The sequence below is a fragment of the Apodemus sylvaticus genome, chromosome 3, assembly GCF_947179515.1.
Source record: "Apodemus sylvaticus chromosome 3, mApoSyl1.1, whole genome shotgun sequence".
Taxonomy (NCBI): Eukaryota; Metazoa; Chordata; class Mammalia; order Rodentia; family Muridae; genus Apodemus; species Apodemus sylvaticus.
This window is the reverse complement of record NC_067474.1, coordinates 42,190,923-42,216,340: the sequence shown is the minus strand read 5'-3', so window position 1 is coordinate 42,216,340 and position 25,418 is coordinate 42,190,923.

Here is a 25,418-nt window from a genome sequence, read left to right as displayed (position 1 = left end):
TGGAGGTCAGCATGCAGGAGAATGCGAATTGATCCATTCTTATCTCCTTGTACTAAGCTCAACTCCAAGTGGATCAAGGATGTCCACATAAAACCTGACACACTGAAACTAATAGAAAAGAAACTGGGGAAGACCCTTGAGGACATGGGCACAGAGGAAAAGTTCCTCAACAGAACACCAATAGCTTATGCTCTGAGATCAAGAATTGACAAATGGGACCTCATAAAATTACAAAGTTTCTGTAAGGCAAAGGACACTGTCAAAAGGACAAAACATTAACCAACAGATTGGGAACGGATCTTCACCAACCCTAAATCTGACAGAGGGCTAATATCTAATATATACAAAGAACTCAAGAAGGTAGACACCAAAGAACCAAATAACCCCAGTAAAAAGTGGGGTACAGAGCTTCAGAGTTCTCTCATGAAGAACTTCAGATGGCTGAGAAGCACCTTAAGAAATGTTCAACATCATTAATCATTAGGGAAATGCAAATCAAAACAACCCTCTGGTTTCACCTCATACCAGACAGAATGGCTAAGGTTAAAAACTCAGGAGACAGCAGGTGTTGGCGAGGATGTGGAGAAAGAGGAAGACTCCTTCACTGCTGGTGGGATTGCAAGTTGGTACAACCACTTTGGAAATCAGTCTGGTGTTTTCTCAGAAATCTGGGCATGACACTTCTGGAGGGCACTGCTATACCTCTCCTGGGCATATACCCAGAGGATTCCCTGGCATGCAATAAGCACACATGCTCCACTATGTTCATAGCAGCCTTATTTATAATAGCCAGAAGCTGGAAAGAACCCAGATATCCCTCAATGGAGTAATAGATACAGAAAATGTGGTATATTTACACAATGGAATACTACTAAACAATTAAAAATATTGAATTCATGAAATTCTTAGGCAAATGGCTGGAACTGGAAAATATCATCCTAAGTGAGGTAAACCAATCACAATAGAAAACACATGGAATGCAGTTACTGATAACTGGTTATTAATTAGCCCAGAAGCTCTGAATTCTCAAGACACTGTTAGCATATCAAATGATACCCAAGAATAGGGAAAGAGAGGGCCCTGGCTCTGAAAACAGTTGATCCACCACTGTATGGGAGTACCAGGACAGGGAAATGGGTAGGAGGGGAGGGTGTGATTAGGAAATAGGTGAAGGGAATAGGGCTTATGAGACAGATGGGGAGGGGGGAACCGGGAAAGGGGAAAGCATTCAGAGTGTAAACAAAGAATATATGAAATAAAAAAAAGAAAGAAAAGAAAGAGATTTTAAGGGAAGATGTGGGTAATTAAACCTCGTTATCTCAAGTTGCTGAAAATAAGTGCAAACTAAGCTTTAAAGTGTACTATGCCACTAGATCAATGTCTCTGATCTCACATGGGAATTATACTGGTAGTTTTATGTTAAGTTGAGCAAATGTCTTCATAAGATAGGGCTGCGGGCAAGCTTATGGAGTATTTCTTAACTAGTGATTGATGTGTGAAGGCCGACAAAATTGTTTTTGGTGCCTTTCTACTGTTGACACTCCTGGATATTATTAGAGTGCCAGCTGAACAAGCCATGACAGATAAGACTGTGAGAACTTTTCAATTTGTAAATGGCTTTGTATCGTGATATCAATATTAATATGTTAACTTGGTGATAAACAAAAGAGGAAAGTTGTGTCTTAACAGTGATGTATTTGTGTGTCCTCACGGCAAAGAGTCAATTGTGTTGGTTAGTTTTATGTAAATTTGACATAAGCTAGAGCAATTGGACAGGAGGGAGCCTCAATTGAGAAAATGTCTTCATATTATGGGGCTGCAAGCAAACCTTTAGGGCATTTTCTTAATTAATGCTTGACGTGGAATGGTCCATCACATTGTATTCCACCCTAGGAATATGGTGCTATTCCTAGGCTCATAGTTCTGAGTTCAGTAAGCATGCAGGCTGAGCAAGCTATGAGGAGCAAGAGCCAGTAATCTGCACTCTTTCAAAGCCTCTTCATCATCTCTTTCCTCTAGGTCCATACCCTTTTCCAGATCCTTTCCTGACTTTCTTAAATAATGAACAGCGATATGGAAGCATAATCCATATAAACCCTTTCCTCCCCAAGTTCCTTTGGGTCTTGGTGTCTCAACACAATGTATCTAAGACAAAATTTCAATTGCTCTTTTACTTACATTTAGACCAGTCTTAATTCCTAGTTTGTGTCTTGTCTTTTTTTTTTTTTAATATTTTTTTTATTCGATATAATTTATTAACATTTCAAATGATTTCCCCTTTTCTAGCCCCCCCACTCGCCGAAAGTCCCTTCTCTTCCCCTGTCCTCCCACCCACCCCTTCCCACTTCCCCGTTCTGGTTTTGCCGAATACTGTTTCACTGAGTCTTTCCAGAACCAGGGGCCACTCCTCCTTTCTTCTTGTATCTCATTTGATGTGTGGATTATGTTTTGGGTATTTCAGTTTTCTAGGTTAATATCCACTTATTAGTGAGTGCATACCATGATTCACCTTTTGAGTCTGGGTTACCTCACTTAGTATGATGTTCTCTAGCTCCATCCATTTGCCTAAGAATTTCATGAATTCATTGTTTCTAATGGCTGAATAGTACTCCATTGTGTAGATATACCACATTTTTTGCATCCACTCTTCTGTTGAGGGATACCTGGGTTCTTTCCAGCATCTGGCAATTATAAATAGGGCTGCTATGAACATAGTAGAGCATGCATCCTTATTACATGGTGGGGAGTCTTCTGGGTATATGCCCAGGAGTGGTATAGCAGGATCTTCTGGAAGTGAGGTGCCCAGTTTTCGGAGGAACCGCCAGACTGCTTTCCAGAGTGGTTGTACCAATTTGCAACCCCACCAGCAGTGGAGGAGTGTTCCTCTTTCTCCACACCCTCTCCAACACTTGCTGTCTCCTGAATTTTTAATCTTAGCCATTCTGACTGGTGTAAGATGAAATCTTAGGGTTGTTTTGATTTGCATTTCTCTAATGACTAATGAAGTTGAGCATTTTTTAAGATGCTTCTCCGCCATCCGAAGTTCTTCAGGTGAGAATTCTTTGTTTAACTCTGTACCCCATTTTTTAATAGGGTTGTTCGGATTTCTGGAGTCTAACTTCTTGAGTTCTTTATATATATTGGATATTAGCCCTCTATCTGATGTAGGATTGGTGAAGATCTTTTCCCAATTTGTTGGTTGCCGATTTGTCCTCTTGATGGTGTCCTTTGCCTTACAGAAACTTTGTAATTTTATGAGGTCCCATTTGTCAATTCTTGCTCTTAGAGCATACGCTATTGGTGTTCTGTTCAGAAACTTTCTCCCTGTACCGATGTCCTCAAGGGTCTTCCCCAGTTTCTTTTCTAGTAGCTTCAGAGTGTCTGGCTTTATGTGGAGGTCCTTGATCCATTTGGATTTGAGCTTAGTACAAGGAAACAAGGATGGATCAATTCGCATTCTTCTGCATGCTGACCTCCAGTTGAACCAGCACCATTTATTGAAAAGGCTATCTTTTTTCCATTGGATGTTCTTAGCCTCTTTGTCGAGGATCAAGTGGCCATAGGTGTGTGGGTTCATTTCTGGATCTTCAATCCTGTTCCATTGATCCTCCTGCCTGTCAAACTATTCTCAGCAACAAAAGAAAATCTGGGGGAATCAGTATCCCTGACCTCAAGCAATACTACAGAGCAATAGTGTTAAAAACTGCATGGTATTGGTACAGTGTGTCTTGTCTTTTGTTTCAGAATGTTTTCTACCAAGAGGGGAACTTTGGGATAGCTATAAAAGGTTAGGGATGTCACTCCAGCTGAGGGATAACTTGGGCTGGACACTAAATGTAGCGGATAAATATAGGGTTGGATACTCATTTTTCCTTTGAAACTACTTTCATTTATTTGCTGTTATTTTATCTGGGGGTAATGTCTATCTTTGATAGTGAAGTATGTTTCTTATATTATCATAAAGGCTTATTTTATAATCCTTTCTGATTGAATGATTCTTTTTGTTGGGTAATCAAGACTGATAAAGTGAGAGTTTTCTTATTAATTCCTATTATTGTGTTATGTTGCCTGTTGCATACTTCTGATTCGTTTTGTTATAGGATTATTTATTCCTTGTATCTTGCTGGTGTTAGTTCTCCTCTATAGACTGAAGTTTTCCTTTTCTTGCCATCTGTAGACTGGATTGGTGAGCAGAAATTGTTTAAATTTGGTTTAAACATGGAATGTTTCCATTTCTCTGTCAACTGAGTTCATAATTTTACTGGGTATTGTAGCCTAGGCTGGCATCTATGTTCTCTCAGAGTTTGCAGAACATCCATCTGGATCTTATGATGTTCAGTGTTTCCATTGATTAGTCAGTTGTTATTCTAATGGGTTTGTCATTATATGTTACTTGGTGTTTTTCTGTTGTAGCTTTTAACATTTTTTCTTCAGAATAATTGGTGTTTGGAATATTATGTGTTGTAGAGTATTTCTTTTCTGGTCATTTCTATTTGGTGTTCTTAATCTCTATTTTTATTATTTTTATAATATATATTATGTGATATATGATATATAATATATAATGTACAACGTATGAGGTACAACATACAACATATGGCATATGACATATGATATGATATATGATATATATCTATATCTATATATCTATATCTATCTATCTATCTACCTATCTATCTATCTATCTATCTATCTAAAATTTGGTTCTGTACCTCATATTTAGCTTGAGGTTGAGAAAAGAAAATTTTTTCTTGTATGATTTTGTTAAAAATATTTTCCTTGCTTTTAATCTAATTTTCTTATTTTCCTCTATCCTTACTTTTCAAATATTTGGTGTTTTCATAGTGACAAAGAAATGTTTAAATATATATATATATACATATGTGTATATATATTTAACACTTTTGGCGGGTGAGGTATCCTTCTTCAACCTTGAGTTCAGTGTCTGAGATATTTTTTTTCTATTTCTTCTAATCTGCTAGTGAGACCTCTGAGGTTTTTCTTGGAAATCTCAAATTTTTCACTTCTAGTTTTATTTCAAATTTCCTTTATTTAATGATTTATTCCTTTGTAAATTCTATTTACACATTTTGAATGTTTTCCTTAGTCCATAGTACTTTCAACTTTTCCTTTGTGTTTTCATGTGCTTAATTAAGGGATTTTTTCATATTCTCTTTAAGATTCTTTTTTTAAAGATTTATTTATTATTTATATGTTAAGTACACTGTACTGTAGCTGTCTTCAGATATACCAGAAGAGAATGCCAGATCTCATTACGGATGATTGTAAACCACCATGTGGTTGCTGGGGTTTGAACTCAGGACCTTCAGAACTGCAGTCAGTGCTCTTAACCACCGAGCCATCCCTCTAGCCCCTCCTTAAGATTCTTGAATATACCCATACTTGTTATTTTCAAGTCCTTCTCTTGTGCTTTCACTCCATTTCATTCCTTAGGGCCTACCATAAGAGGGTTACTAGTGTCTTGGGTGGTTACTGGTTATCTTGGCTAGATTTTATTTTCCTGAGATCAAGGCACCTGAACTGTTGAGGTTTGAAATACCTCTTGGTGTCATTATCTGATCTTTTCTTGGTTGGATGCTTTATTCTTTGGTAGTATATTCATTCTGCATCTTAGGCAAGTATGGTAGTTGTGGGTTCCCTGGTAGAAACAGATTCTCCGGGTCAGTAGGTGACTGAAAAGAATGGCAATGTTCTAAGAGAAAAGGCAGATTGGAATAGAAGGAAAAACTTAAGGGATTGGGTTTTCACCAAAATCTGAGGTTCCCAGGGAAATGCCAGGTAACAGAGGTGAGATGAGAAGACAACTTTCTTCAAACTGACTGCTATAGGATTGAGAGTAGTTCTGGAAAGATTAACCCCCTTTTAATGTGGTTAAAAAAAATAATCATTCAACCTCAGTTTCTACCCAAATTTTACTGAGAGTTTTATAAAAGTGCAGTGAACAGAGCAGAATATTCATATTCCTCTCTTGAGCCCCTAGTCTACTTGGGGGATAGTTCTAACATATGTAAAATAAATATATATTCATTTTACTTACATGTACATGTATTATTCTTCTTGAATATTAAAAATTAATTCATTGTTTAGGGAGGCTTTGGTAACTGTTGATGCTAAGTATCTTAGCTTCCTGATTAGCTAAACAAAGGCAAAGACCAATTCTGTGACATTAAAAAGCAAAATGAAAGGAATAATATTGAAACTGCTAAGCATAAATTTATCAGAAAAACAAAACAACAACCAAACAAACAAAAATGAGGAAAGTGGTCAAGAGAGGATTTACTGTCTTTATCATATACCTCAAAGTAACACTCTATTACCCATGTTCTATTGCATTTGTCCCATGCCAATTAGTAAACCAATCCATATGAAGTATAAATATCAGATGGGAAGTGTCATTAAAGTTCATCTTATGGGTTGTTTTTAGAGATAATAATACTTCAGCTCTTGATTTTGGAGAAGGTTACATGAATAGTTGCTCTAGTATATTCGCTCATTGGTATATTCCTGTGTATTTTTCTATTGGTGTTTTAAAATGAATGGTAACAGAAAAAAAATCAAACTTAGTTAAAGTATATGGAACATCATTTTTTTTCTTCTAGCATTATGTACTAATGGAATAGGCTCAAGTATTTTTCTTTTTAGCAATTCAACGAGTTACTCTACCTACAACATGGACTGTATTAGGATAATTATGAATTTTATTTTTTTAATTAATTTATTTATTTTTAATATTTTTATTTTCTATATTCTTTGTTTACATTCCAAATGATTTCCCCTTTCCAGGATCCCCCCTCCCCATATGTCCCATAAACCTTCTTTTCTCCATCCCTTCTCCAATCACCTCCCTCCTTTTTCTCTGTCCTTATATTCCCCTCCAATGCTATATCAATCCTTTCCAGGATCAGGACCCTCTCCATACTTCTTCATGGGAGTCATTTGTTATGCAATTTGTGCCTTGGGTATTCAGGGCTTCTGGGCTAATTAATATCCACTTATCAGAGATTGCATTCCATGTGTATTCTTTTGTGATTGGGTTACCTCATTTAGGATGATATTTTCTAGATCAAATCATTTGCCTAAAAATTTTGTGAATTCATTGTTTCTAATTGCTGAGTAGTATTCCATTGTGTAAATATACCACATTTTCTGTATCCATTCCTCCTTTGAGGGACATCTGGGTTCTTTCCAGCTTCTGGCTATTATAAATAAGGCTGCTATGAACATAATGGAGCATGTGTCTTTATTGCATGCTGGGGAATCCTTTGGGTATATGCCCAGGAGAGGTATAGCAGAGTCCTCTGGAAGTCTCATGTCCAGTTTTCTGAGTAACCTCCAGACTGATTTCCAAAGTGGTTGTACCATCTTACAGTCCCACCAGCAGTGGAGAAGTGTTCCTCTTTCTCTACATCCTCGCCAAGACCTGCTGTCTCCTGAGTTTTTGACCTTAGCCATTCTGACTGGTGTAAGGTGAAATCTCAGGGTTGTTTTGATCTGACTTTCCCTAATGGCTAATAATGCTGAGCACTTATTAAGGTGCTGCTCGGCCATCCAAATTTCTTCAGGTGAAAATTCTTTGATTAGATCTGTACCCCATTTTTAATAGGGTTATTTGGTTCCCTGGGGTCTAACTTCTTGAGTTCTTTGTATATATTGGATATTAGCACTCTATCAGATGTAGGGTTGGTGAATATCCTTTCCCAATTTGATGGTTGCTGTTTTATCCTTTTAACAATGTCCTTTGCCTTACAGAAACTTTGTAATTTTATAAGGTCCCATTTGTCAATTCTTGATCTTAGAGCATAAGCTATTGGTGATCTGTTCAGGAACTTTTTCCCTGTACCCATGTCCTCTAGGGTCTTCCCCAGTTTCTTTTCTAGTAGTTTCAGTGTGTCTGGTTTTACATGGAGGTCCTTGATCCACTTGGAGTGAAGTTTAGTACATGGAGATAAGAATGGATCAATGCGCATTCTTCTGCATGCTGACCTCCAATTGATCCAGCACCATTTGTTGAAAAGGCTATCTTTTCCCACTGGATGCTTTTGGCTCCTTTGTTGAAGATCAAGTGACCATAGGTGTGTGGATTCATTTCTGGATCTTCAATTCTATTCCATTGGTCCACTTGTCTGTCACTGTGCCAATACCATGCAGTTTTTAACACGATTGCTCTGTAGTATTGCTTGAAGTCAGGGATACTGATTCCCCCAGAATTTCTTTTGTTGTTGAGAATAGTTTTAGCTATCCTTGGTTTTTTGTTACTCCAGATGATTTTGAGAATTGCTTTTTCTAACTCTGTGAAGAACTGAGTTGGGATTTTGATGGGGATTGCATTGAATTTGTAGATTGCTGTTGGCAAGATGGCCATTTTACCTATATTAATCCTGCCGAATCAACAAAACCAGGAGCTGGTTCTTTGAGAAAATCAACAAGATAGATAAACCCTTAGCCAGATTAATCAAAGGATACAGAGACACTATCCAGATTAACAAACTTAGAAATGAAAAGGGAGATGTAACAACAGAAACTGAGGAAATTCAAAAAATCATTAGATCCTACTACAAAAGCCTATACTCAACACAACTGGAGAATCTGGAGGAAATGGACAGTTTTCTAAACAGATATCCGACACCAAAACTAAATCAGGATCAAATAGATCAACTAAACAGTCCTATAACACCTGAAGAAATAAAAAGGGTCATAGAAAGTCTCCCAACCAAAAAAAGCACGGGATCAGATGGCTTCAGTGCAGAGTTCTATCAGACCTTCATAGAAGACCCAACACCAATACTCCTCAAACTATTCCACAAAGTAGAAACAGAAGGAACTCTACCCAACTCGTTCTATGAAGCCACAATTACGCTGATACCAAAACCACTCAAAGATCCAAGAAAGAAAGAGAACTTCAGGCCAATTTCTCTTATGAATATTGATGCAAAAATACTTAATAAAATTCTTGCCAACCGAATCCAAGAACACATCAAAACCATCATCCACCATGATCAAGTAGGCTTCATCCCAGGGATGCAGGGATGGTTCAATATAAGGAAATCCATCAATGCTATCCACTACATAAACAAACTCAAAGAAAAAACCTGTATGATCATCTCATTAGATGCAGAAAAATCATTTGATAAAATCCAGCATCCTTTCATGCTAAAAGTATTGGAAAGAACAGGAATTCAAGGCCCATACCTAAACATCATTAAAGCAATATACAGCAAATCGGTAGACCACGTCAAACTAAATGGAAAGAAACTTGAAGCAATCCCACTAAAATCAGGGACTAGACAAAGCTGTCCTTTCTCTCCATATCTTTTCAATATAGTACTTGAAGTTCTAGCTAGAGCAATTAGACAACATATGGAGGTCAAGGGGATGCAAATTGGAAAGGAAGAAGTCAAATTATCACTATTTGCAGATGACATGATAGTCTACTTAAGTGACCCGAAAACCTCCACCAGAGAACTCCTACAGCTGATAACCAACTTCAGCAAAGTGGCTGGTTATAAAATCAACTCAAGAAAATCAGTTGCCTTCCTATACTCAAAGGATAAGCAGGCTGAGAAAGAATTTAAGGAAATGACACCCTTCAAAATAGCCACAAACAAATTAAAGTATCTTGGTGTGACTCTAACCAAACAAGTGAAAGATCTATATGACAAGAACTTCAGGTCTCTGAAGAAGGAAATTGAAGAAGACCTCAGAAAATGGAAAATTATGAATTTTATAATTCCCTTATCAGATAGGAGTTCATTGCTGGAATTATGGACTTGATCAGAGACCTATTGCTATGGAACTCATAGACTCTAAGAATGAATTAATGTTTTGGGTTACCAAATGGGCATTGCTAATCTGCTTCCTAAATATTTATATTTATAACCAAATATCTTTTATATATTCACAGACTTGTTCAAAGAAGTCTTGGTGGTGGTGGTGGTAATTTGGGTGGTTCTGTTTTTATTTTTTTAATGAATAGTTGCTTATTCAAAGACCCACCACTGATAAAGATTGAGACTAAGTGAGTAATTTATGTTCAACCCTATGAAAAAAATTTATGCTATCTCTCCAAGGTTCAAGAAAATTGTAGATCAATGTTTTTCAACCTATGGGTTCCCCTTTCTGTTCAAATGATCCTTTCACAGTAGTCACCTACAACCAACAGAAAACACAGATATTTACACTATGATTCATAGCAGTAGAAAATACAGCTATGAAGTAACAAAGAAATAATTTTATGGTTGGGGTCACCATAAGATTATATAGGCTTATAGGCTCAAAGGGAGGTTGACAACATCTTTCATAGAAGATTGAATGAGATAGCAGAAAAGAACAGAAGACAGGAAGGAATACTATGAAACATTGTTATCCAGGAAGTCTGGCTCTCTTGCCCTCATGGACTTAGAGAACTTGTAGCAGTTTACATGGGGGCTGTACAAGATTCAGCCTGTCAACAACATTCAGTCATGGTTGGAGGAGAGGATCAAGAGGCTAGGTCACTCTTTAAAGATCTATTGGCATTTGGTGGCTTCTGGAGGAGGAGTTATCATTGTCTTCAATAGTATGGTCATAGGAGAGCAGCTCATGCTTCAGTGAATAGCTTTACAAATGTGCCTGTGGGAATAGCTCTGATTGCAACAAAATGAAAATTGATGAACTAAGTTTGGCTGATCATTTTCTTGGGAATTAACTGTTTTAGAGATACTTGTTTAAAACATTTCTTTGTATTTGCCAGAGTGGCTTGTAAACAAATTATACCTAAGAGAAATCTCAAATTCTTTTATTCCCCAAATACTACTTTCATTGGAAATATAAATTTTTCTTAATCACATAACTTGAACCATGAAATGCCCTGGAATAATGCCAGCTGTGGCTTTTCACCCTATCAGTGGCAGGTGATTTCACAACTTCATTACCAAACTCTCTGAAGTAAAAGTAACCATGTATCTAGTATTGAGTGTCAGCCCTTGAGGACCTAAATCAACTTATCCCCGTTGATTCCCAATCCCTGAGGGCAGGACTACAGATAATAGATCCTGAGAAGAGGGCTAGAGATAACAGTTGTCTTCTCTGTGTTCTCAGGATTTACACTTTATTCATCCAATTATTTAACAGTGAGAAATAATTTTATACATATGTTTTGGTTAAATAAAAATATAGTGATTTTTTTTCTTTATCAACTATTATCAAATACTATGTCTAAATAATAATTAACAGTTGTGTAATTATTATAAAAATGCTTTATATGCATAACTGACTATTATTCTAACTTACCGAAGTAGAATTTCCTCTTCTGACTGCTAATTCAAAATCATTTCTAAATTTTTTTTTTTTATTATTCGATATAATTTATTTACATTTCAAATGATTTCCCCTTTTCTAGCCCCCCCACTCCCCGAAAGTCCCGCAAGCCCCCTTCTCTTCCCCTGTCCTCCCACCCACCCCTTCCCACTTCCCCGTTCTGGTTTTGCTGAATACTGTTTCACTGAGTCTTTCCAGAACCAGGGGCCACTCCTCCTTTCTTCTTGTACCTCATTTGATGTGTGGATTATGTTTTGGGTATTCCAGTTTTCTAGGTTAATATCCACTTATTAGTGAGTGCATACCATGATTCACCTTTTGAGTCTGGGTTACCTCACTTAGTATGATATTCTCCAGCTCCATCCATTTGCCTAAGAATTTCATGAATTCATTGTTTCTAATGGCTGAATAGTACTCCATTGTGTAGATATACCACATTTTTTGCATCCACTCTTCTGTTGAGGGATACCTGGGTTCTTTCCAGCATCTGGCAATTACAAATAGGGCTGCTATGAACATAGTAGAACATGTATCCTTATTACATGGTGGGGAGTCTTCTGGGTATATGCCCAGGAGTGGTATAGCAGGATCTTCTGGAAGTAAGGTGCCCAGTTTTCGGAGGAACCGCCAGACTGATTTCCAGAGTGGTTGTACCAATTTGCAACCCCACCAGCAGTGGAGGAGTGTTCCTCTTTCTCCACACCCTCTCCAACACCTGCTGTCTCCTGAATTTTTAATCTTAGCCATTCTGACTGGTGTAAGATGAAATCTTAGGGTTGTTTTGATTTGCATTTCCCTAATGACTAATGAAGTTGAGCATTTTTTAAGATGCTTCTCCGCCATCCGAAGTTCTTCAGGTGAGAATTCTTTGTTTAACTCTGTACCCCATTTTTTAATAGGGTTGTTTGGTTTTCTGGAGTCTAACTTCTTGAGTTCTTTATATATATTGGATATTAGCCCTCTATCTGATGTAGGATTGGTGAAGATCTTTTCCCAATGTGTTGGTTGCCGATTTGTCCTCTTGATGGTGTCCTTTGCCTTACAGAAACTTTGTAATTTTATGAGGTCCCATTTGTCAATTCTTGCTCTTAGAGCATACGCTATTGGTGTTCTGTTCAGAAACTTTCTCCCTGTACCGATGTCCTCAAGGGTCTTCCCCAGTTTTTTTTCTATTAGCTTCAGAGTGTCTGGCTTTATGTGGAGGTCCTTGATCCATTTGGATTTGAGCTTAGTACAAGGAGACAAGGATGGATCAATTCGCATTCTTCTGCATGCTGACCTCCAGTTGAACCAGCACCATTTGTTGAAAAGGCTATCTTTTTTCCATTGGATGTTTTCAGCCTCTTTGTCGAGGATCAAGTGGCCATAGGTGTGTGGGTTCATTTCTGGATCTTCAATCCTGTTCCATTGATCCTCCTGCCTGTCACTGTACCAATACCATGCAGTTTTTAACACTATTGCTCTGTAGTATTGCTTGAGGTCAGGGATACTGATTCCCCCAGATTTCCTTTTGTTGCTGAGAATAGTTTTAGCTATCCTGGGTTTTTTGTTGTTCCAGATGAATTTGATAATTGCTCTTTCTAGCTCTGTGAAGAATTGAGTTGGGATTTTGATGGGTATTGCATTGAATCTGTATAGTGCTTTAGGCAAAATGGCCATTTTAACTATATTGATTCTGCCGATCCATGAGCATGGGAGGTTTTCCCATTTTTTGAGGTCTTCTTCCATTTCCTTCTTCAGAGTCTTGAAGTTCTTGTCATACAGATCTTTCACATGTTTGGTAAGAGTCACCCCAAGATACTTTATACTGTTTGTGGCTATTGTGAAGGGGGTCATTTCCCTAATTTCTTTCTCAGCCTGCTTATCCTTTGAGTATAGGAAGGCCACTGATTTGCTTGAGTTGACTTTATAACCTGCCACTTTGCTGAAGTTGTTTATAAGCTGTAGGAGCTCTCTAGTGGAGTTCTTTGGGTCACTTAGGTAGACGATCATGTCGTCTGCAAATAATGATAGTTTGACTTCTTCCTTTCCAATTTGTATCCCTTTGACCTCCTTATGTTGTCGAATTGCCCGAGCTAGTACCTCAAGTACAATATTGAAAAGATAAGGAGAAAGGGGGCAGCCTTGTCTGGTCCCTGATTTCAGTGGGATTGCTTCAAGTTTCTCTCCATTTAGTTTGATGCTGGCTACCGGTTTGCTGTATATTGCTTTTACTATGTTTAGGTATGGGCCTTGAATTCCTGTTCTCTCCAAGACTTTAAGCATGAAGGGATGCTGAATTTTGTCAAATGCTTTTTCAGCATCCAATGAAATGACCATGTGGTTTTGTTCTTTGAGTTTGTTTATGTAGTGGATTGTATTGATGGATTTCCGTATATTGAACCAACCCTGCATTCCTGGGATAAAGCCTACTTGATCATGGTGGATGATCGTTTTGATGTGTTCTTGGATTCGGTTGGCAAGAATTTTATTGAGTATTTTTGCATCGATGTTCATAAGGGAAATTGGTCTGAAGTTCTCTTTCTTTGTTGGATCTTTGTGTGGCTTTGGTATCAGCGTAATTGTGGCTTCGTAGAAGGAATTGGGTAGTGTTCCTTCTGTTTCTATTTTGTGGAATAGTTTGAAGAGTATTGGTGTTAACTCTTCTTTGAAGGTCTGGTAGAATTCTGCACTGAAGCCATCTGGTCCTGTGCTTTTTTTGGTTGGAAGACTTTCTATGACTCCTTCTATTTCTTTAGGCAATATGGGACTGTTTAGATGGTCTAGTTGGTCCTGATTTAATTTTGGTATTTGGTATCTGTCAAGGAAATTGTCCATTTCCTCCAGATTCTCCAGTTGTGTTGAGTATAGGCTCTTGTAGTAGGATCTGATGATTTTTTGGATTTCCTCAGTTTCCGTTGTTATATCTCCCTTTTCATTTCTAAGTTTGTTAATTTGGATACTTTCTCTGTGCCCTTTGGTCATTCTGGCTAAGGGTTTATCTATCTTGTTGATTTTCTCAAAGAACCAGCTCCTGGTATTGTTGATTTTTTGTATGGTTCTCTTTGTTTCTACTTGATTGATTTCGGCCCTGAGTTTGATGATTTCCTGCCTTCTACTCCTCCTGGGCGAAATAGCTTCTTTTTGTTCCAGGGCTTTCAGGTGTGTCATTAAGCTGGTAATGTATGCTCTCTCCATTTTCTTTTTGGAGGCACTCAGGGCTATGAGTTTTCCTCTTAGCACTGCTTTCATTGTGTCCCATAGATTTGGGTATGTTGTGTTTTCATTTTCATTGTGTTCTAAAAAGTCTTTAATTTCTTTCTTTATTTCTTCCTTGACCAAGGTATCATTGAGTAGAGTATTGTTCAGTTTCCACGTGTATGTGGGCTTTCTGTTGTTTCTGTTGCTATTGAAGACCACTTTTACTCCATAGTGATCAGATAGGAGGCATGGGATTAGTTCGATCTTCTTATATTTGTTGAGGTCTGTCTTGTGACCAATTATATGGTCGATTTTGGAGAAGGTACCATGAGGTGCTGAGAAAAAGGTATATTCTTTTGTTTTAGGATAGAATGTTCTATATATATCTGTTAAATCTAATTGGTCCAAAGCTTCAATTAGTTTCATTGTGTCCCTGTTTAGTTTCTGTTTTCCTGATCGGTCCATTGAGGAAAGTGCAGTGTTGAAGTCACCCACAATTATTGTGTTAGGTGCAATGTGTGCTTTTAGTTTTAATAAAGTTTCTTTTACAAAAGAGGGTGCCCTTACATTTGGGGCATAGATGTTCAGGATTGTCAGTTCTTCTTTTTGTATTTTTCCTTTGACCAGCAAGAAGTGTCCCTCAGGGTCTCTTTTGATGACTTTGGGTTGAAAATCAATTTTATCTGATATTAAAATGGCTACTCCAGCTTGTTTCCTGAGACCATTTGCTTGTAAAATTGTCTTCCAGCCTTTTACTCTAAGGTAGTGTTTGTCTTTGACCCTGAGGTGTGTTTCCTGTAAGCAGCAAAATGTAGGGTCCTGTTTACGTATCCATTCAGTTAGTCTGTGTCTTTTTATTGGGGCATTAAGTCCATTGATGTTAAGAGATATTAAGGAATAGTGATTGTTACTTCCTATCATTTTTGACGTTATTTTTTAAATTTGAATGCTTAACTTCTTTTGGGTTTGATGAAAGGTTACTATCTTGCTTTTTCCAGGGTGAAGTTTCCCTCCTTGTATTGGTGTTGTCCTCCTATTATCCTTTTTAGGGCCGGGTTTGTGGATAGATATTGGGTAAACTTGGTTTTGTCATGAAATATCTTAGTTTCTCCATCTATGGTGATTGAGAGTTTTGCTGGATATAGTAGTTTTGGTTGGCATTTGTGTTCTCTTAGAGTCTGCATGAGATCTGCCCAGGACCTTCTAGCCTTCATAGTCTCAGGTGAAAAGTCTGCTGTGATTCTGATAGGTCTTCCTTTATATGTTACTTGGCCTTTTTCTCTTACTGCCTTTAGTATTCTTTCTTTGTTTAGAACATTTGGTGTTTTGATTATTATGTGACGGGAAGTATTTCTGTTCTGGTCCAGTCTGTTTGGAGTTCTGTAGGCTTCTTGTATATTCATGGGCATCTCTCTCTTTAGGTTAGGGAAGTTTTCTTCCATAATTTTATTGAAGATATTTGCTGGCCCTTTAAGTTGTAAATCTTCACTCTCATCTATGCCTATAATCCTTAGGTTTGGTCTTCTCATTGTGTCCTGGATTTCCTGGATATTTTGGGTTACAAGCTTTTTGCATTTTGCATTTTCTTTAACTGTTGAGTCCATGGTTTCTATGGAATCTTCAGCATCTGAGATTCTTTCTTCTATCTCTTGTATTCTGTTGTTGATATTTGTATCTCTGTCCCCTGATTTCTTCCCAAGGCTTTCTATCTCCAAAGTTGTCTCCCTTTGAGTTTTCTTAGTTGTTTCTACTTCTGATTTTAGATCCTGGATGGTTTTGCTTAGCTCCTTCACTTGCATGTTAGTGTTTTCCTGTAATTCTTTAAGAGATTTTTGTGTTTTCTCTTTCATGAGCTCAGCCTGTTGACCAAAGTTCTCCTGTATTTCTTTAAGAGATTTTTGTGTTTCGTCTTTCATGACCTCAGCCTGTTGAGCAAAGTTCTCCTGTATTTCTTTAAGTGTTTTTTGCATTTCCTCCTTGTTGGCTTTTGTATTCTCCTGGATTTCTTTCAATGATTTTTGTGTTTCCCTTGCAAGGGCTTCTAACTTTTGATCCAATGTCTCCTGAATTTCTTTTTGTATGACCTTCATGTGTTCCTGTACCAGCATCATGACCAGTGATTTTAAATCCAAATCTTGTTTTACTGGTGTGATGGGTTATCCAGGACATGTTGGTAGAGGAGAATTGGGTTCAGATGTTGCCATATTGCCTTGATTTCTGTTAGTGACGTTCCTGCGTTTGCCTTTTGCCATCTAGATCTCACTGGTGTTAGTTTATCTTCTCAGTGCTGGACTCACCAGTGCAAGCTGCCCCTTCCCAGTTGGCCTCTGGTGCACAGCTTACCTCCTGCACTGCTTGTAGACAGTGTGCTGCTGCCCAGGCTGTTCCGATCCCAAAGCAGGCACCCGAAGGCTCCCGCTGGGGCCCGCTGGATTCACTGGAGCACCCTGACTTCTCCCAGCTGGCCGCCCGGAAGCCCAGCTAGCCACTTGCAGGACTTGGAGATGTAATGCTGCCGCCCAGACTGATCTGGATCCGGAAGCGGAGAGAGTAGAGCTAAGGGCTTCTGCCTGAGGCCTTGCCCCAGATTGTGTCTGTGGAGCAGATGGAGCCCGTGTGCACTCCCAGGGAGTGCCGACGGTGTATGCTACTGTGACCTCCCCTGTGTTCCGCTCACTCCGCTGGGCAGCCGATCTGCCAACCGGGCTGTCGCACACAAGGTTAGCCTGGCCGCCCAGTCCCTGAGTCCAGGCAAAAGCCTGGGAGGCCAAGGTCCGAGCAAAGTTCCCCTACGGCTTTGACTGTTAATTGGGTTTGCCAGGTGACTAGGATGGCGGGCGTGTGCGCCCGCGCTCCCTGAAAGCGCCGGGAGAGTCTGCTTTGCTAACAATCACCTGGGCGGGTTGACTCACAGATGGCCCACCAAGCCGCCCAGTTCTTGGGGTCAGTCCTGTGCCTTTTGGGGCCTGGACCCCCGCTTTGTTAGCCTTAGGCTATGCCTGTTACAGGTCTGCCCGCCTGAGCTCTCTGTCGTCCTGCAGGCAAAATGGCGGCGGCGCGCTAGCAGGCCTGGGCAAAAAACCTCCTGGTTGGGTTGGCACCCCGATGGCCCCCCGACCCGCCCAGGGCCTGGGTGCAGGCCAACGCCCGTCGGGCTCAGACCACCGCGGTGTTGGCCTCGGATTATGTTTGTGTACCTCAGTCTGTCCGATTCCTGGAGTACGGAACCAAGATGGATCCTCCTCTCCTGACTGGTGGGAGGCCGAGTTCTGAAGTGGCCTCCGTGCAGGAAAGGCGCCGCACAACTGCAGCTGCTTGCTGTCCGGCTGGTCAGCGAAGGTCAGTGGTCGTGGGCGCAGGGCCTAACTGGTCCCTGTGACGCCTTGGTTCCACTGCTGATGGCCCTTCAGCTGGAGCAGCCACTGCTGCCGCTGCTGCCGCCGCCGCTGCCGCCGCCGATCTCCCATTTCTAAATTTAAAAAAGGAAAATATTTATTTCCAGCTTGACTTGTAGAGTCAACATATAATTTCAACTCTATTGCTGTAATAGACTGAGGAAATCACAATGGATTATGCTTGTTTGCTATGATAACTAAAATATAATAAATGCAATCAATATGCATTTTTACAAAAAGGCATCTTATAATACCATAAATATGCAGAATTTGTCAATAGGCTGGGGTAGGCCTGACCATGTTTGTGTTTTGAGGAATGTGGAATATTAAATTGAATTAAGGGAGTAGGTGACATCAGGGGAATAACCCACCCCACTAAACACATAAAGATGACTGTTTATGTGTTTGCAGTTGAACAACAAGGAATAGTAATATTGTTAGGAGTTATTACTTTGTTATTCTTTACATTTGGACTTTTAATCTTACAATCCAAAATGGAAGGCATACCTGTGATCCAGATCTTGAGATTACGGGCTTGAAGAATGAGGGCTATGAAAAGCTTAGGTACAGTCATGGTGATACAAACTTTTAATCCCAGGAGAACGAGGCAAGTAGATCTCTGAGTTCAAGGCCAAACTGATAAAGAGAAAACTCCTAGAGAGAAAAGCTTAGCTCCAGGCTTGTTGATATACATCCTTAATCTCAGAACTCAGGAGAGAGAGGCATGTAGATCTCTGAGTTTAAGGTCAGTTTACAGAGCATCCAAGCTTAGGCAGTGAAGTGTTGAGTATTTGTTCTAATGCTTTGATATAATCAGAAATCTGCATGTCCAATCCCTGCTTGTCCTTGTCCCCAATTTTGATCTATCAATAAAGATGCCAGTGACCAATGACTAGGAAAAGGGAGATGGAGCAGGACCCTTGATTTGTGCAGGGATCAGATGTAGGAGAGATTGGAGAATTGCCGTGTTTCAGGGAGAGATGGATCAGATTTAGAACTGCAGAAGGAAAATCATCTGAAATGTATATGAGAAGGAATGCAGTCCCCAAAAGGGCTGCCCAGAAGCATCATCTTGGGCAGTAAAGACTAGGGGGGGTGGCCCATAAGGAACAGGGAAGCAAAGGTAGATCATAGATTTATAGGGCATTGAGTCAGGAGTACTAGAGGGAAATCTATGATAGCCCGATGGAGGATTAGAACTGCCCAGACTTTGAGCTAACCAAAGTATTTCAAAAATAAGCCAATGTCCTTCATTTTTGGATCTGAAGAGTTTCTGGGTGGGGAGCTGGGACCATGCTACCCTCCGGGAGCACAAAACAGTGTGACTAAACTTACTACTATAGTGAAGGATGTAATAGAACAAGGGTATTTTCCAGCCCCAGCAAGCAGCAGAACTCAGTAACTTTGGCAAGGTGACTCTAGCTTTAGAGTCAAGAACAGAAGGGGTTACTTGGACAATTAATACTGGTGAGCTGTAGCTAAGCATTTGCCAGGGTTTAAAATGAGACCAGCATTACTGAGGTGAAATCAGGGAACTATTTTCTGGGAGCACAAAGAAGCTGTATTCCAGAGATAATCAAGGGTATACCTGATGCTGAAGCTGTCCTTGGTAATATGTAAAAGTTACCCAGATGGTACTGGTTATGAAGACATAACAGAGTCATGGAGAGCAGCTGAGGTTTGGTGCTGTGTGAGGCCATAGAAGGCCGTTTGTGAAGGTGCAGCTTCAGTTACAGTTTATGGCCAAAGACATCAAGAGAGTCTATGAGAGGGGAAGCCTCACTGTAGGAGAAGACTCCAGTGTATGACATGCCAGTGCCATGAGATGACCATCAAGAATAGCAACAGCAGTGGAGTGGAGTGAGTAAAGAAGAACCTAGAGTACTAGAGATGGCAGAGATGGAGAAGTGAGCCAAGCTCTTTGGTGGAGCCCAGAAGATCATGTGCAAACTGCAGACACTGGAAAAAGAAGTTATACAGATGAAGCTGCCTTTGAGACACCAAGATGCTAAAGATGCTAGAACCATTGGATACCGGCTGAGGAAAGCTAATAATAGGATATGTAATCAGAGAAAGAGAAAGAAGTTTGTTGTAGTCAACAAAGATGAAGGGCATTGGAGATCTGAGAGGCACTTTGACATCAGACATGGAGATTCAGAGTTTGGAGCTTTCCCACTGGTTTCTGGTCTTGCTATGATCTAATATCTCAACGTAGTATCTGAAGTTCTAGCTAAAGCAATATTTGGACTGGGTAAGGCAACCCTGAAAGAAGAATGCCTCCTAAGAATAGTCAAAATAGAGACATCAACTCCCAGTGTTAGCAGTCCCACAAATGCATCAAGCTGACAGTCATATATTATATGGAGAGGACCTAGTATAGACATCTGTAGGCTCTTTGATTGTCTATGTATGTCCTTATGATTCCTACATAGTTGGTGCCTGTAGAGTGTGTTATCCTGTTATCTTCAATTCCTCTGGCATCCACACTTCTTCCTCCCCCTCTCTATCAGAATTCCCTGAGTTGCAAAGGAAGAAACACAAATTGGAGATCTCCAGTTTGGGCTCCCACTCCTCCACCTCTTATTTGACTGTGGGTTTTTGCATCTGTTTCCATTAGCCGATGGTAAATGCCTCTCTGAAGATGTCTGGACTAGCACCTGTCTATGAGTATATATGAATTTCATTAGGAATCATTTTATTGATTTTTTTTCCTATCATAGTTCTTTCAAATGGCTGAGAAACACATAAAGAAATGTTCAACATCCTTTGACATCATAATTACAAATCAAAACTACTTTGACATTTTATCTTACACTCCTAAGAATCACTATGATCAATAAAACAGGTGACAGTTCAAGCTGGTGAGTATGTTGATTAAGGGAAAAACTCATACATTTCTAGTAGTAGTGCAAAATTAAATAGTCTCTAAGTGAGTGTGTTATTTACACAAGAAGATGGGAGTCGATCTATGACAATATTCAACTTCGTCACTACTGGACACAAACCCAAATACCCTTCCTCCTACCACCACTTGCTCAACAATCTTTATTGATACTCTATTTATAATAGCCAAAGGTTGTAAACATCCTAGAAGTCCCTCATCTGAAGAATTGATAAAGAAAATGTGGTATATTTACACAACAGAGTATTACTCATCTGTCAAAAAATTAAAATTATGAAATTTTCTCAAGGAAAATAATCATCCTGAATGGGACATAGCAGATACAGAGAGATAAATTTGATATGCAATCACAGATATATGAATATTAGCTATTAAGTCAGTGTTATCAAGCTAAAATCCATAGAGCCATGTAGGGTAAGTATAGAGTAGGAGCCTAGAGGAACAGATAGGTCTTTCTAGGAATGGTAAATAGAATGAATAATTTTGGATGGATGGGGTGGGAATAGAATAGAAGGATCAATTGGGGGGATCAAGAAAGGGAATATAGGAAACACAAGTAAAATCAAGGATCATTTGGCGGGTAGTATGAAAAATATAACGTAAATACACAGATGGAAGAATGTGCCAACTAATGGGGAAAACAGAATCCCAACTGGACATCTCTAGTTACCAAATGAAGCTTCCAATACTAGGATTGTATTATATTAAAGTAATCTATTGGCCAAAGGGGATTCATTGGAATCCCCAAATCCAGGCTGTTTCCAAGTCTAAAGGTTGCTTTCCAAAATGGGCAGCAAACTCTTACTGCTGAAAATAACACCTATAGAGCTTGAACATGGAGCTGTTGAGTTGTTGCACACATAGGGACACTATCCCTCTGTGCTAATATCTTTGGTATAGGAAGTTACTTTGCATGCTACTATAATAGAAACAGAAATATCAAATGAACCACCAACTCACTGATATACAATGGTGTTCTGCCTGCCAGACATGTTTGGACAATGGTTGCACAAAGCTTATGGGAGTAACAAATAAATGACTAACTTGATTTAAGGCCCAATCCAGGGGGTACAACCCATACCTAATACTATTTGGATGATCAAAACCAGAAGGCTCCATAGCTCAGATGCCTAGGGTTAAAAAGGAAATACTGGTCTAAGAAAAAATATGGTTCCTAGTGATATTTTGCTGTAGCCACAGGTCAGTACCTTGTTCAGCCATCATCAGAGAAGCTTCCTTCTGCAGCATATGGTAATAAATATTGACTCATATCCAGGCATTATATACAAAGTGAGAGACATTGGAACACTTAAGCATAAATGGGATATCTCAATTAAATGCCTTCCCTTGGTGCTCAGGGATCCCAGAAGAGGAGGAGAGGAGGAGGAGGAGGAGGAGGAGGAGGAGGAGGAGGAGGAGGAGGAGGAGGAGGGGGAGGAGGAGGAGGAGGAAGAAGAAGAAGAAAGAAGAAGAAGAAGAAGAAGAAGAAGAAGAAGAAGAAGAAGAAGAAGAAGAAGAAGAAGAAGAAGAAGAAGAAGAAGAAGAAGAAAAGAGGAAGGAGGACAAGAAGGACAAGGAGGATGAGGATGACGAGGAGGATGAAGAGGATGAGGATGAGGATGAGGACAAGAAGAAGGATGGGAAGGATAAGGAGAAGGAGACAGAGAAAGAAGGAGAAGAGGGGGAGGAGGATGAAGACAAGGAGGAAAAGGAGGAGGAAGAGGAAGTGGAAGAGGAGGAGGTAGAAATAGTTTAGTAGTCAGAGAGATGGAAGACACTACAAAATCAATGAATATATCAGCCAATCCATAGTTCAGGAGTAGTTGGCGAACATAAAATTGACTCAATAGTTTTCATGTGTCCTTCTATTTGGCTACAGTTTTGTGAGTTTTCTTGTTTGTTTTTTTGTGTTGTTTTATTGTTTTCTTAGATGTTTGGGGTTTTTATTTTGCATTGGGTTTTTACTTGATCATTTACTTTTTTGTTTTTGAGAAAAATACTTTATGGGTAGGAAGAGGAAAAATATATGAGGATGTAATTGGATACAGGGTCATAAGAATATGATAACATATATCTAATATTTAAAATAGTTTTAAATAAGAAAAAAGTGGATTATGAGATATTATTAAAAGGATTTTTTGAGGAAAATGATGCAAGAATTCTGTGTACCACATAGATTTCACTTTTCTATTCTTTAATATATCAAAGCTACTGGATTAAATTTGCATTTCTTAAAAGGTAGTCTTGAGTAAAAGATTGTTTTTATTATGCTTACTGCTATAGTTGGTATTTAAGCAATCTAAAATTTCTAATTTCTAAACCATTATCTAACCTATGTCTTCATTTTAGAGGAGTAATTTTGATAGTGTCCTTTCTACATTTCCTGTTATTTACTGGTATATATAAAAATTTGAATAAATATGTGGCCACTGTGAGATGCTTGTGAGAATGGATAATTTCATAGTTAGTAAAAGAAATATATTTAATCTAGTATTTAATTTTTTATCTTTGAGGTAACCTAATCACAAAAGAATATACATGGAATGCAATCTCTGATAAGTGGATATTAATTAGCCCAGAAGCTCTGAATACCCAAGGCACAAATTGAATAACAAATGACTCCCATGAAGAAGTATGGAGAGGGTCCTGATCCTGGAAAGGATTGATATAGCATTGGAGGGGAATATAAGGACAGAGAAAAAGGAGGGAGGTGATTGGAGAAGTGATGGAGAGAAGTAGGTTTATGGGACATATGGGGAGGGGGGATCTGGGAAAGGGGAAATCATTTGGAATGTAAACAAAGAATATAGAAAATAAAAATATTAAAAAAATGAGACACACTCAAAAATATTTTTATTAAATATATTCTTTATTTACATTTCAAATGATTTCCTCTTTCCTGGTTCCCTCCTCCCCAAAAGTCCCATAAGCCCTTTTCCCTCCCCTTGTTCCCCAATAAACCTCCTCCTGCTTCCCACTGCTGGTATTCCCCTACAGTGCTGCACTGAGCCTTTCCAGGACTAAGGCCACTCCTTCCTTCTTCTTAGACATCATTTGATATGTGAATTGTGTCTTTGGTATTTCAAGCTTCTGGGCTAATATCCACTTATTAGTGAGTATATATCTTGGGTGTTCTTTTGTGATTTGGTTACTTTACTTAGGATGTTATTTTCCAGTTCCATCCATTTGCCTAAAAATTTCATGAATTCATTGTTTTTAGTAGCTGAGTAGTATTCCACAGTATAAATATACCACATTTTCTGTGTCCATTCCTTTGTTGAAGGACGTTGGGGTTCTTTCCAGCTTCTGGCTACTATAAATAGGGCTGCTATGAACATAGAGGAGCATATATCCTTGTTACATGCTGGGGAATCACTTCCTGGCCCAGGAGTGGTATAGCAGGGTCCTCTGGAAAATGCCATGCCTAGTTTTTTGAGGAACTGCCAGACTGATTTCCAGAGTGGCTGTACCAATTTGCAACCCCACCAGCAGTGGAGGAGTGTTTCTCTTTCTCCACATCCTTGCCAACACCAGCTGTCTCCTGAGTTTTTAATCTTAGCCATTATGACTGGTATGAGCTGATATCTCAGGCTTGTTTTGATTTGCATTTCCCTGATGAATAAGGATGCTGAACATTTCTTGAGGTGCTTCTCAGCCATTCAATATTCCTCAGGTGAAAATCCTTTGTTTTGCTCTGTACCCCATTTTTAGTAGGGTTATTTGGCTCTCTGGGGTCTAACTTCTTGAGTTTTTTGTATATCTTGGCTATTAGCCCTCTGTCGGATGTATGGTTGGTAAAGATCTTTTCCCAGTTTGTTAGTTGCTGTTTTATCCTATTGACAGTGTCCTTTGCTTTACAGAAGCTCTGTAATTTTATGATTTCCCATTTGTTAATTCTTGATCTTAGAGCATAAGCTATTGGTGTTTTGTTCAAGAAATTTTCCCCTGTGCCCATATGCTCAAGGCTCTTCCCCATTTTATTTTCTATTATTTTCAGTGTGTCTGGTTTTATGTAGAGGACCTTGATGCACTTGAACTTGAGCTTAGTACAAGGAGGTAAGAATGAATTGATTTGCATTCTTCTGTATGCTGACCTCCAGTTGAACCAGCCCCATTTATTGAAAAGGCTATCTTTTTTTTTCCCACTGGATTGTTGTAGCTGCTTTGTCAAAGATCAAATGACCATAGGTGAGTGGGTTCATTTCTGGGTCTTCAATTCTATTCCATTGATCTACCTTCCTGTCACTGTACCAATTCCATGCAGTTTTTAATACTATCATTCTGTAGTATTGCTTAAGTCTGGAATATTGATTCCCCCAGAGGTTCTTTTACTCTTCAGAATAGTTTTACCTATCCTGGGGTTTTTGTTATTCCAGATGAATTTGAGAATTGCTCTTTCTAACTCAATGAAGCATTGAGTTGGGGTTTTGATGGGGATTGCATTGAGTCTGTATATAGCTTTTGGCAAGATGGCCATTTTTACAAAATTAAACCTGCTAATACATGAGGATGGAAGATTTTACATCTTCTGAGGTCTCTCTTCATATTTATTCAATATAGTACTTGAAGTTCTAGCTAGATCAATTAGACAACAAAGGGAGGTTGAAGGGATACCGACTGGAAAG